Source organism: Lactuca virosa, chromosome 4 (genome assembly GCF_052849685.1).
Source record: "Lactuca virosa cultivar CGN04683 chromosome 4, Lactuca_virosa_CGN04683_v6, whole genome shotgun sequence".
In the NCBI taxonomy this organism is placed as follows: domain Eukaryota; kingdom Viridiplantae; phylum Streptophyta; class Magnoliopsida; order Asterales; family Asteraceae; genus Lactuca; species Lactuca virosa.
This window is the reverse complement of record NC_136429.1, coordinates 291,945,903-291,957,767: the sequence shown is the minus strand read 5'-3', so window position 1 is coordinate 291,957,767 and position 11,865 is coordinate 291,945,903.

Here is an 11,865-nt window from a genome sequence, read left to right as displayed (position 1 = left end):
GGTATAAGGTTGTTGCCTATAAAATGGCAGCTTAATGGGTGTCCACTCTCACCCACCGCTTCCTTGACAGGTGGAGGGTCGTTAGCCGAACGGGTAGCACAATGACTTAAAATTCTCATTAAAAGTATAATGATTATTATAAAGTAACTAAATGTTTTTATAAATTCCCAATCTTAGTTACTTTAGGAAAATGTGAATAAGGTGCTAACCCATGAAATTACACTTTGCACTTTGATTAAGTCGTTGGTGGAGCGTGTGTGGTTAACCGACACACTAACTTGGACTTAACAAGGTAGGAAAAGGGTGACTTAAGGTTTTTCATAGGTTGGTGGAGCGCGTGTGGTTAACCGGCACATCGATTAAGTGAAAAACATTAAGGGTACCAAGTAATTTGCATGGTTACTTCACACCTTGTTTTGTGATCCTCGGTATCCCAGTCACAAAACATGAAGGGCACACTCGAGATTGAAACATGCCATTGAAAAGTTCAATGAATCTCAAAAGAATCTAGGAGTTTCTAAGAACCAAATAAAACCTAATACTTATATATTTCGTTTTTCATGGTGGAAATTGGTGAATCGTCATTCACCTACCTTTCGAATATGTTATAGCTTGGATTACGGCATCCCTCTTCTAAGTTATAATATATTGTGATTGGATCCTAGCCTTAATATTACATTTGGGTGTTTTATTAAGGACTATCTTTATATCTAAACTAAACTTGTCTTTTCTTCTTTTCAGATGTCTTCCAACAATGCTGCTTCTGGCTCAAACCCTACCGGCTCCTTCTCTCTCATAAACCTTTGTGGGAGAGTCATCTTTGATGGATCCAACTTTACAGATTGGATCAGGAACATCAGGATGCTCACTCGGTATGAGAACAAAAAAATATGTTCTCGACAATGAGCTTAAGGTGCCCGAGCAAACTGCTACTCCTAAGGAGCTTGCTGAATATGAGGCACATGAAAGAGATGCTACAAAAGTGGCATGCATCATGATGGCCACTATGACAGCCGAGCTTCAAAAGTCCTATGAGGACTATTATCCTTTTGAGATGCACCAAGATTTGATGGACCGCTACCATCAGATTGCTCGTCAAGAGCGATATGAAATCATCTCCTCCATGATAACAACCCGAATGAAGGATGGTGAACCCATCACGGGCCACATGCAGAAAATGCAAAGGTATGTGGACCGTTTAATGAAGCTGAATGTGAACTTTCCCGAGGAGTTAGCAATAGATATCATTTTGCACTCCTTACCATCGTGTTATGATCAATTCCGCATGACATACCACATGAACAAGGAAGAAGTCACCCTCAGCAAACTTCAAGGACTCCTGAAGACCGCCGAAAGTGGTCTTAAAGGTAAGTCGGTTGTTACCAATCCTACTCCTACTCAAAACTCCGCAAATGTCCTGGCAAACGGGAAAGGTAGAGGGGAAAAGAGGAAGAACCCTTCGAAGGGTACCAAGGGTAAGACCCTTGATGGCTCCTCTTCAAGTGGAACCAAGAAAGGTTTCGTCACTCCTTCTTCTGACCCAAAAGAGGCTGAATGCTTCTATTGCCATGAAAAGGTGCACTGGAAGCGGAACTGCCCAAAGTACCAGCAAGATTTGAAGGATGGGAAAGTGAAACCCAACCATGCAGGTATTTACACTATATTATCTAATAACTCACCCTATTCTAACTCTTGGGTCCTTGATACCGGTTGTGGTATTCATATTTGTTCTGATTTGCAGGGACTAGGAAGAAGTGAGAATGTGGAGCATGGAAAGATAAACTTGATCATGGGGAATATGAAAGTTTCACCTGTCACCAAGATTGGAGTTTATACTTTGTTGCTAAGTAGTGGGTTTACTTTAGATTTGAATAAATGTTGTTACTCGCCTGAAATGGCAAGAAATGTTATTTCCTTTCATGCTTTGTACAAACAAAGGGTTTACCTTTTCTTTTGATAATGCAGTTGGTGGAATAAATGCTTTCTTTAATAATGTGTTTTATTTTAAAGCATTACCTTGTGATGGTGTGTGTGAAGCTGTGTCTGTTGTAGATAACTTAGGAAATAATGTGTTGTGTATTGATTCTACTAATGATAATAACTTGGATAAAGCATCATTATGGCATTGTCGTCTTGGACATGTAAGCAAGAAACACATAGGCCAACTCCAAAAGGATGGAGTCTTGGAGTCATTTGACCTAAAGTCAGGTGATAGTTGTGAATGATGCTTACTTGGAAAAATGACAAAGTCACCATTTACTGGTTCTTGTGAAATGGGAGAAGGTTTGTTGGATCTAGTGCACACAGATGTGTGTGGACCCTTCAAAACTGCCACAAGGGATGCTAACCGTTATTATTTGACTTTTACTAATGATTATAGTAGATATGGATGTGTCTACTTAATCAAGCACAAGTCAGAGACTTTTGAAAGGTTTAAAGAGTTTAAACAGGAAGTCGAGAATCAATTGGGCAGGAACATTAAGATGCTTCGATCCGATCGTGGTGGTGAGTATCTTAGTATAGAGTTCCTCGACTATCTTAAGGAATTTGGGATTGTCTCACAATTGACACCTCCCAGGACACCACAGTTGAATGGTGTAGCTGAGAGGCGTAATAGAACCTTGTTGGACATGGTTCGTTCCATGATGAGTCAAGCTTCGCTACCAATCTCATTATGGGGGTATGCCTTAGAGACTGCTGCCCATATCCTAAATCTGGTCCCTACAAAGAAGGTTGCCAAAACACCTCACGAGATGTGGACTGGAAAAGTTCCTAATCTAGCCCACATTAAGATTTGGGGTTGCAAAGCTTTCGTGAGATGTGAGACTCACGATAAGCTCGAACCTCGAAGTGAGAGGTGTATTTTCATTGGCTACCCACATAAATCCTTTGGTTACCTCTTCTACAGACCTAGTGAGAATGTGGTCTTTGTAGCAAGGAGGGGTGTCTTTCGAGAGAGAGAGTTCATAAGCCAAGGAGACAGTGGGAGGCAAATTGACCTTGAAGAAATTCAAGAGTCAAGTGGTGAAGGAACCTCAAACCCTAGCAATCAACCTGAGGAGGAAACTCCTGTTGATCCAATTGACGAGTCTGTACCTCTGAGGCGTTCCACGAGAGTTAGGAATACACCTGAGCATTACTATGGTTTCCATATTACTGCGGAAGGTGAGACACTTATCAATGATGAGACACTGGTAAGTCTGGATTAACCTAACAGCTATGCGGAAGCCATGGCAGGCCCCGAGTCTGCTAAATGGAAAGAGGCAATTGACAGCGAGATACAGTCCATGTATGACAACCAGGTTTGGGACTTGGTTGACAATGTACCAGGTCGTATGACAGTTGGGTGCAAAGGGCTTTTCTCAAACTCCGGGAGTTGATTATGATGAGAGCTTTTCACTAGTAGCCAAGATTAAGTTTATTTGGGTATTGTTAGCCATTGCTGCATTTCAGGACTATGAAATATGGCAAATGGATGTCAAAAGCGCTTTCCTTAATGGAAAGTTGGCTGAGGATGTTTACATGAGTCAGCCAGATGGTTTTGTCAGTACAGAGTACCCTAATAGAGTGTGTAAGCTTGAGAAATCCATCTATGGATTGAAACATGCACCTCACAGATGGAATCTTTGCTTCGATGAAAAAGTCAAAGATTTTGGTTTTTCGAGGAGTGAAGATGAATCTTGTGTATATGTCAAGGCTAATGGGAGTATAGTCAGCTTTTTGGTACTGTATGTGGATAACATACTACTCATAGGAAATGACATCCCAACCCTGCAGGAAGTGAAGTCCTGGCTTGGGAAGTGTTTCGCTATGAAGGACCTTGGAGAAGCTGCCTATATTCTAGGGATAAGGATTCTAAGAGACCGGAGTAAAAGACTAATTGGACTTAGTCAGAGTACATACTTGGATAAGGTGCTGAAGAGGTTCAGCATGCAAGATTCCAAGAAAGGAGAGTTACCCATCCATAGTAACACTAGATTGAGTAAGACTCAGAGCCCGAGTACCGAGATTGAGATAGTAGAAATGAGTCGAGTACCTTATGCTTCTGCTGTAGGCTCGATCATGTATGCTATGACGTGTACTCGTCTTGATGTAGCCTTTGCTTTGAGCATGGTTAGCAGGTATCAGGGGGCCCTGTTAAGGCTCACTGGACTGCGGTAAAGAATATCCTCAAGTACCTGTGGAGGACTAAGGACTGGGTCCTTACCCTCAGTGGGAGTGATGACTTGAGAGTTGTAGGGTATAGTGATGCTAGCTTCTAGACTGATAGGGATAATTTCCGCTCTCAGTCGGGCTGGGTCTTTACCTTAAACGGAGGAGCAATTTCTTGGAAAAGTTCCAAGCAGGAGACAGTGGCTGATTCAACTTGCGAATCAGAGTATATAGCGGCAAGCGAGGCAGCAAAGGAGGCAATATGGCTGAAGAACTTCATTGGAGACCTTGGAGTTGTACCAGCTATAAAGGAGCCTATGGAAATCCTATGTGATAGTGAAAGTGCAGTTGCCTTAGCGAAGGAACCAAGGGATCATGGGAGATCCAGACACATTGACAGAAAATACCATTTCATCAGACATCGTATAGAAGAAGGACTCCTCGTGGAAAAGAGGGTATCATCGGATGAGAACCTGGCAAATCCCCTCACGAAGGGACTAGGCAGGGTTAAGCATCTCCAGCATGCAAGGAGCATAGGGCTGAAGGATGATATTAGTTTTAGTAGTTAGATAACTTTGAAATTTGTAAAGTGTAATAGATATTTGATGATGAATAAAAGGTGTTTTTTATTTATGAGTAAAGTGTTGCTATCTTGTGTCGATCGTTTACTATTATTTCTTTTGCATGTTTTGACTTCCAGAATATTTATGTTATGTTTTACATATTATTCAAATTATCCACAGTCGGTCATATGTTGGACGTAGATATGAATTAAGACTGTCATGAGTTGGTTGTAGAGGTCTAAGATGTTGGACATAGCCTCAACACTCATGAGTGCTCATAAGTTCTGAGTATTGGATTCAACCCACGTTCGCTGGTATCACTTCATGGAATTTATCTCGAGTGATCGCGAGACAGTAACATCATATAAGTCTTCAAACCTAGAGATATGTCTTGTTGCCTATGAGTTGGTTATGCATTGATCGTACGAAAATGCATTGGTAACTCGATGTTATTAAACGTACCTTTGTGTATGATTCAACAAGTAGTAGAACAAGCATATTAGTCGAAGTTTATCTGTTCCTTCTTGGATTAGAAGCGATATCTGGGCCCCTCGATGATTTTGTTTTGACTTATGTACTGGGTCCGGTCAGAACTAAGTTGATGTGTTCAATTAAGTTCTATGTCAAACAAATCGGAAATCGGGAAACAAACTGCTGGACAATAAGTAAGACATTGTTCCATGTATTTGTCCGGCTGATATCTAGAACAGAGGATTATATGATCACTTATCTTAAATGGCGTATAATCATCTTCTCAGCTCCGAGAGACCTTGAAAAGAGCTACGATTGCTGATCGGTTCCTGAAGACATACTTGCAGTTATAGTTATTAGACTTATCCAAGTGGGAGACTGTTGGATAAGGTGTCTAAGTCCATAACTATTTCTGGTATGTACTTGACCCGACCCGGCGTGGTCCATTTGGGTTGCATGGCATCATGCATTTGGATAGACTAAATGAGAGAAATAACACTTGTGGTTTATTAATATATTATAAGTTCTAATATATTAATAATATTATTTAGTTAGTATTGATCAAAGATTAATTTGGAATTAATTAAGTGATCAAAAGAAGATTAATTAAATATATGGGTTGATTGTGTAAATCATCCATAACTTGTATAGTGGGCTAAAAGGCTCCATGGGTTATCAAGTTGGACTAAGGTCCATAGGATGCTCCATGGGAGTTACAAACCCATGGGTCATGGAAATGAAGAGCCATGTTACATTAGGGTTTACATGGTGTAACCCTAAATGTAACACACTATATAAAGAACATGTAATCTACCAAAAACCGGCTACACAACTAGTTGCAAGAGGGCTAGGCCGATTTTAGAAGTGCTATACATTTTCTCAAAGTCATTCCAAAGCATTTGGTGTTGTGTGAAACATTTAAGGCATCACACTTGGGGTGCTAGGCTCTCAAGGTTTTCAAGGAATCAAAACAACTACAAGGTATGTAATCCTCGCCATCTTTTATGATTAAAGTTCCCCATGTATGCTAGATAGGATTATGAGCCTTGGAAAAAGTATTTTGCATGTATTTTAGACAAACATAGATCCAAGGTTTTCTAGGGTTGCATGTATACTTAGGAGTGTTAGAATGCTCAAAACCCATCAGAAGGAAGGTCAATCCTCAAAAGTTTCTACTCCCAAGAAGAGAAAGTCTGAACAAGCACCCCCTACTGCTCCAAAGAAACGAAAGATCAAGAAGAAAGCACACAAGCCGAAGGATCCTTCTCCTTCTTCAAGTGACTCTGACTATGTTCCATCCGACCCACAACCCGAACCAGAGTCCACTGACGACGACGTTTCATAAACCGAAAGACAGCCTCAAAAGTAATTCGCCTCCACCCTCACCAACTAATGAAGGTAACCGACACTCACCTCCTCCTTCTCCTACACAATCGGTTCCTATTACTATTGCTCCCATCCCTCCTCCCATCTCATCTTCCACTACAACATCCATTCCAATTCCAACCCCTTTATTCACCGAAGTTACCACCACTACTACTCCAAACGAACCTCATGTTTGTGTCAACGTATCTGATACGGGGGCACCTACTTCTGAGTCTGATCCACCAATTACCTCAAAACCTTTATCCCCACCTCCTTCACACGAATCTGATCATGTTCTTGGAGGAGAAGAAATGGACTTTGATTCTGTTTATTATAGTCCATATCGAGTACAGAGCGATGATGATGATGACGCTCCTGTCATGAAGAAGCATTTAAAGGATATGAATGACAAGCTTGACCAATTGCTTTCTTCCTCTTCTTCTAGTAATGCATACTCTTAAGCAGCTATCAAGGCTCTGTTGGCAACCTTTGTTAAGGAGCATGATACATCCATTACTAATGTTGTCAAAGCCATCGATGCTTCCACTTCCACATGTCAGAAAGCCTCTATTGCTGTAGAAGACTTCACCAAAGAGTGCAAGCAAGCGACCGCAAACGTCGAAAAACTAGTTTCTGATGCTCAACTTTTCCTTGACTCTCTTCAGGCTGCAGCTAAGAAGAATGCTCAAACGGTGAATGCTTCTGTTGATAATCTTACTCGCTCGCTGCAGGCTGAAAAGAAGCACTTTGAGGAAACACGCAAAGCAATTCAGACTGCCAACACATAGCTTCAAACATCAGTTGATGCCCGTCTCACTCAACTTGAAGCCGAACTAGCTGTGGAAAGCAAGATAATGGATGAGATGGATCGTCGAACTTCTCAGCTTAAGATTCAGAACTTGAAGCTCAAGGCGGCAAGACGAACTCAAGTCTGAGCGAGATGTAGTTAAAAGCTCCGTTGGTGATGTGCATTCTATTCTTTTGCATCTTTTGGAAGCACATGACTCGGTCCTTACCATCTCGATTCGACGCCACTTGGCTGAGAAATTGAGACCTGATCTAGACATTCTAAGCAGGATTGAAGGTGTTCCGGAGCCCGTTGTCCCTCCGAAACAAGGGGGAGAAAATGTTACTCAGGGCCAGGGTCAATCACAACAACCTCCAAAAAGCAAACCCATCACCCAACCGAAAGTCACTACTGAACCGAAGGGTAATGAAGCTTCGGGCAGTATGAAGGACAAACGAAAGAAGAAAATTAGTGATGATGATGAGGATGAAATCGATGATGTGTCTGATACAGGAGAAAAAGCTTCCAACACCGTAAATCTCAAAGTCAAGCCTAATGATCGAGAGATTGAGGAAAAGGTTCGAAAGGCGAAGGAAGTATTTGATAGGGAGAGGAAAGCGAACGAAGTATTTGAACAGAGGAAATCTATGTTCCCTCTGTGGACTACGGAAAAGCTTCAGAAGGAGGTAATTGAAGCTCCAAGCACACATTGGCTCGAACCGGTCCTTTCATTCGCTCTTGAGAATTCCAAGGATTCTCAATTTGACATGCCAATCACCCGAAAGGCATTCATCTTTCATTATTTTGAGTCAACAGCTGCCATCCCCTCTCCTGACCCGAAGGTTGATCGAGACCTGCTTGAGTACTATCTTGAGTTCGCTCAACCTCAATACCTGACTTGGAGTAAACAGAAGATCACAACAGTCAAGGTGTTGAAACCCACTTCAACAAGGAAGTTTATCAATATCAAGTTCAAAGTGACCCAAGGCTCAGACAGTTCGGTTCATATGATCTCCCTCGCTGATTTGCCAAATTTGAATCCTCACGACTGGATTCTCCTGAACAATATCTTGCTGACTAATCAAAAGGAGTATGAGCCTATTATAGATCACATCAAGCGAATGCTGGTGTGTTACATTCTTGAAGTCGCAAAGATGGATCAGGAAATCGCCTCTTCCATAAGAAAGAAGCCCACTATCAAGCCAATAGGGAAGGAAAGCGACATCAATTTGATGATGAAGGGTAAAATCGACCCACAGTTTCATACAGTCATGTTCATCAGGGGCGAAGGTCAAACATGCTTGTTTGCTTTTGTTGACAAACACATGTTCTCCACTGCCTGCTTGGAGCATATTCTCGATATCATACACGGGTGCGATCAGACAGTGAAGCCGATAAGAAGATGTTTTCAGACATGCTTCGGTGGTACATTAACTTTCGTCAAACTCTTCTTGCCATCATCCCCAAACTGTTCAAGACTGTGAAGAAAACCACAGTTACTCAACCGAAGTGATCTCTCGCCTCAATTGGCGCAAAGGGGGAGATTGTTGAGTATATGGGTTGAGCCATTGGGCTTAGTTAGTTCGGTCCATATGTATTCACGGTTTGTGCCTGTCCAACCGTGTTATGTTTTTAGGGTTTAGTATATATAATGCATGCATTATATTAATAACGCTTCTTGAAGATTTCGTTTGATAAGTACTGTAACCCTAGCACGCCTCTAAAGTAGAAGTTCTTCATCGAGCTCTTCTGAGGTGTTGATGTTTTAATCATTCGACATTCGTTTGATTCACGTTGGTGTTCATTGTTTCCTATTACTTGTTATTGTCTTATTAATATCTGTTTGAATCTATCGATCTAAGAGAACTTTATTCTCATCATATATAATAGTTGAAATATAATTATAAAAGAAATTAAAAAAGGCAAAATTGCAAAAATGGTCTCTGTGGTATGCATTTGTTTGGGGTTTTAGTCCAAAACACGACTTTTTTGGATTGGTAGTCCTTTTGGCCTAGTTTGACTGTGGTTTTGGTCCCACTAAAAACTGAAAAGACTAAAATGCCCTTCTTGTATATATTTTTTATTTTTTCTATTTTATTTAATGTTTTATTATTAATAAACATTGGGCCCCACCCCCCCCCCCCACTCTCTCTCTCTCTCTCTCTCTCTCTCGTCTAATAAACCAATACAATCAAAACGAGAGGGGGCTCTCTTCCTCTTCGTCTTCATCTGGTCAAAGGAGCAGCGGGAACACGACGGACGAAAGCTGAGAAGAACAAGGCCACAATCGAAGGGTACCGGTCGTGGTTAAATGGATCGCGAAGAGGGGAGGAGGAAGGGCGTTGGCACTGCAAGGCCACTCCGACGACCTACTTCGTCTTCTGGTCCAATCAACTGCAACACAGGAAGGACAAGAGGATTGATCGGGAATCAAACCAATAGCGACTATCGGTGGTCCTGAGGAGTTCAATCGAGCAATAAGGGTGAAAATCGAGACTTGTGGTGGTTGTGTTTGGTCTGTTAGTCAAACGAAAGGGAATGGGTCTTCGATTCCCTTATGATCGTAGACGAAAAGGGACCGAAAGCAACATCAATCTTCTTTCTTACTTCTTTTCCTAATTCACTATGAAGCACGAATGAGGAGTCGATTTTTCCAGCGGTTCAAGCCTTCAATCGGGGTTGTGGGGGTTGAGAAGGGTAGCAACAGTCGGATAGGGTGCTTGTGGTGGTGTTTCTCGGCAGAAGGATGAAGGGAAGGGGACATGGAGGTGGCGGGAGTGGGGAATTAGGAAAACATCACCGATGATTCTAGTTCTTCGACAGGGGAGGGAGACGAACGGGATGACATTCGTTGAGAGGGTTGTGAAGGGGTATCGGGACAGTACAACAACAATTCCGGGGATGTTGGACAACATGTGCTCGGTGGAAATAGGCGGAGAAGGTTGGGACTGCTACTACCGACGAAGAATCACCGGTCCTTTCCTTCTTCTTCACTGGTTCTACAATGAGAGTGCGTGTTTTGGGTGATGGATCATCAGGAAGAAGATGAGAGAGAGAGGGGGGGAGAGAGAGAGAGAGAGGTGGGGCCCAATGTTTATTAATAATAAAACATTAAATAAAATAGAAAATATATAAAAAAAATATACAAGAAGGGCATTCTAGTCTTTTTAGTTTTTCGAGGGACCAAAACCACAGTCAAACTAGGCCAAAAGGACTGCCAATCCAAAAAAGTTGTGGTTTGGACTAAAACCCTAAAAAAATGCATACCATAGGGACCATTTTTGCAATTTTGTCATTAAAAAATAACATTTAGGGTAAAATAGACATTTTAACTTGATCAGGGACCAAAGACGTAACAAAATCAAATTCTAAGGACCGTTCGAATTAAAAAAAATTAGTTAGGGACCAACGACGTAAATTACCCCATACCATAGGGACCATTTGTGTAATTTACCCATCAATAATTCAATATACATACAAACACGAGTACACACATGAACTCTTTGTTTATTCTTTTTAAAAACGAAACTCTTAGTGGAAGTGGAATGGAAGTGAAATTTAGAGGTATTAACGGTCCATTTCTGTATCTTTCTTTGACCTCTCTTCAACTCTATTTCTATGTATAGAACAAGAATAGTAGACCCAAGCTCTGCTCATGACGATGCTTGCTTTTTTCCATATCGATATTCCATATATTCAAGTTTCCGATTAAATCAACAAATGAGTCAATCCAGAAATAAAAGTTTTTGAACTCCCGGTTTGCATGTTATTTAAATTACACTTTTTGAATGATGTAGAAAGTTATAATCGTATTGTAACCGTTCTTACAGTTTAACCCTATATAAACAAGATTGCATCTTCTATTTTGTGAAGATATACAAGTGTTTCTGTATGATGTACAAGTGGGTAATACGTTCGTGATTTGGGATAGCGAGTTTTGGGTGTGAAAACTCAGCAATGAGACATTAATGTCGATCAAAATATGTCAGACTAAAAGAATTAGGATTATAATCATATTAAAAAAAAAAAAAAATTACAATTAAACCTTTTTTAATTTGTATAAATACTAGGTGTAAAACCCATCTATTTTACGGGTTTATTAAAAAAATAAAATATTAAAATGTAAATAATAAGTATTTTTTAAAATAAAATTTTGAAATAAATAATGAAGAAACATATTAAATTATTAATTGCAATTTTACTATCATATATATTATATTTAATACTTTATATATATAAATATAAATATTATGTGGCTTTTTAAATTTAAAAATTGAAGAAAAAAACAATAAATTGACATGTGGATATTATTTATTTAAAAACTATTACAAAATGACAAATGTCAAAACTCATTAGAGATTGACATGTGACAAAATTATCTTCATTTATTATATTATGTGACAAAATTATCTTCATTTATTATATTAGATACGATTGTGAAAGTTTAACAAAAATATAGTGATATTTTAACTTAGATTTTTAAAAAGGATGTAATAGTCGATTGATAAAAATAAAAATCTAAAATGA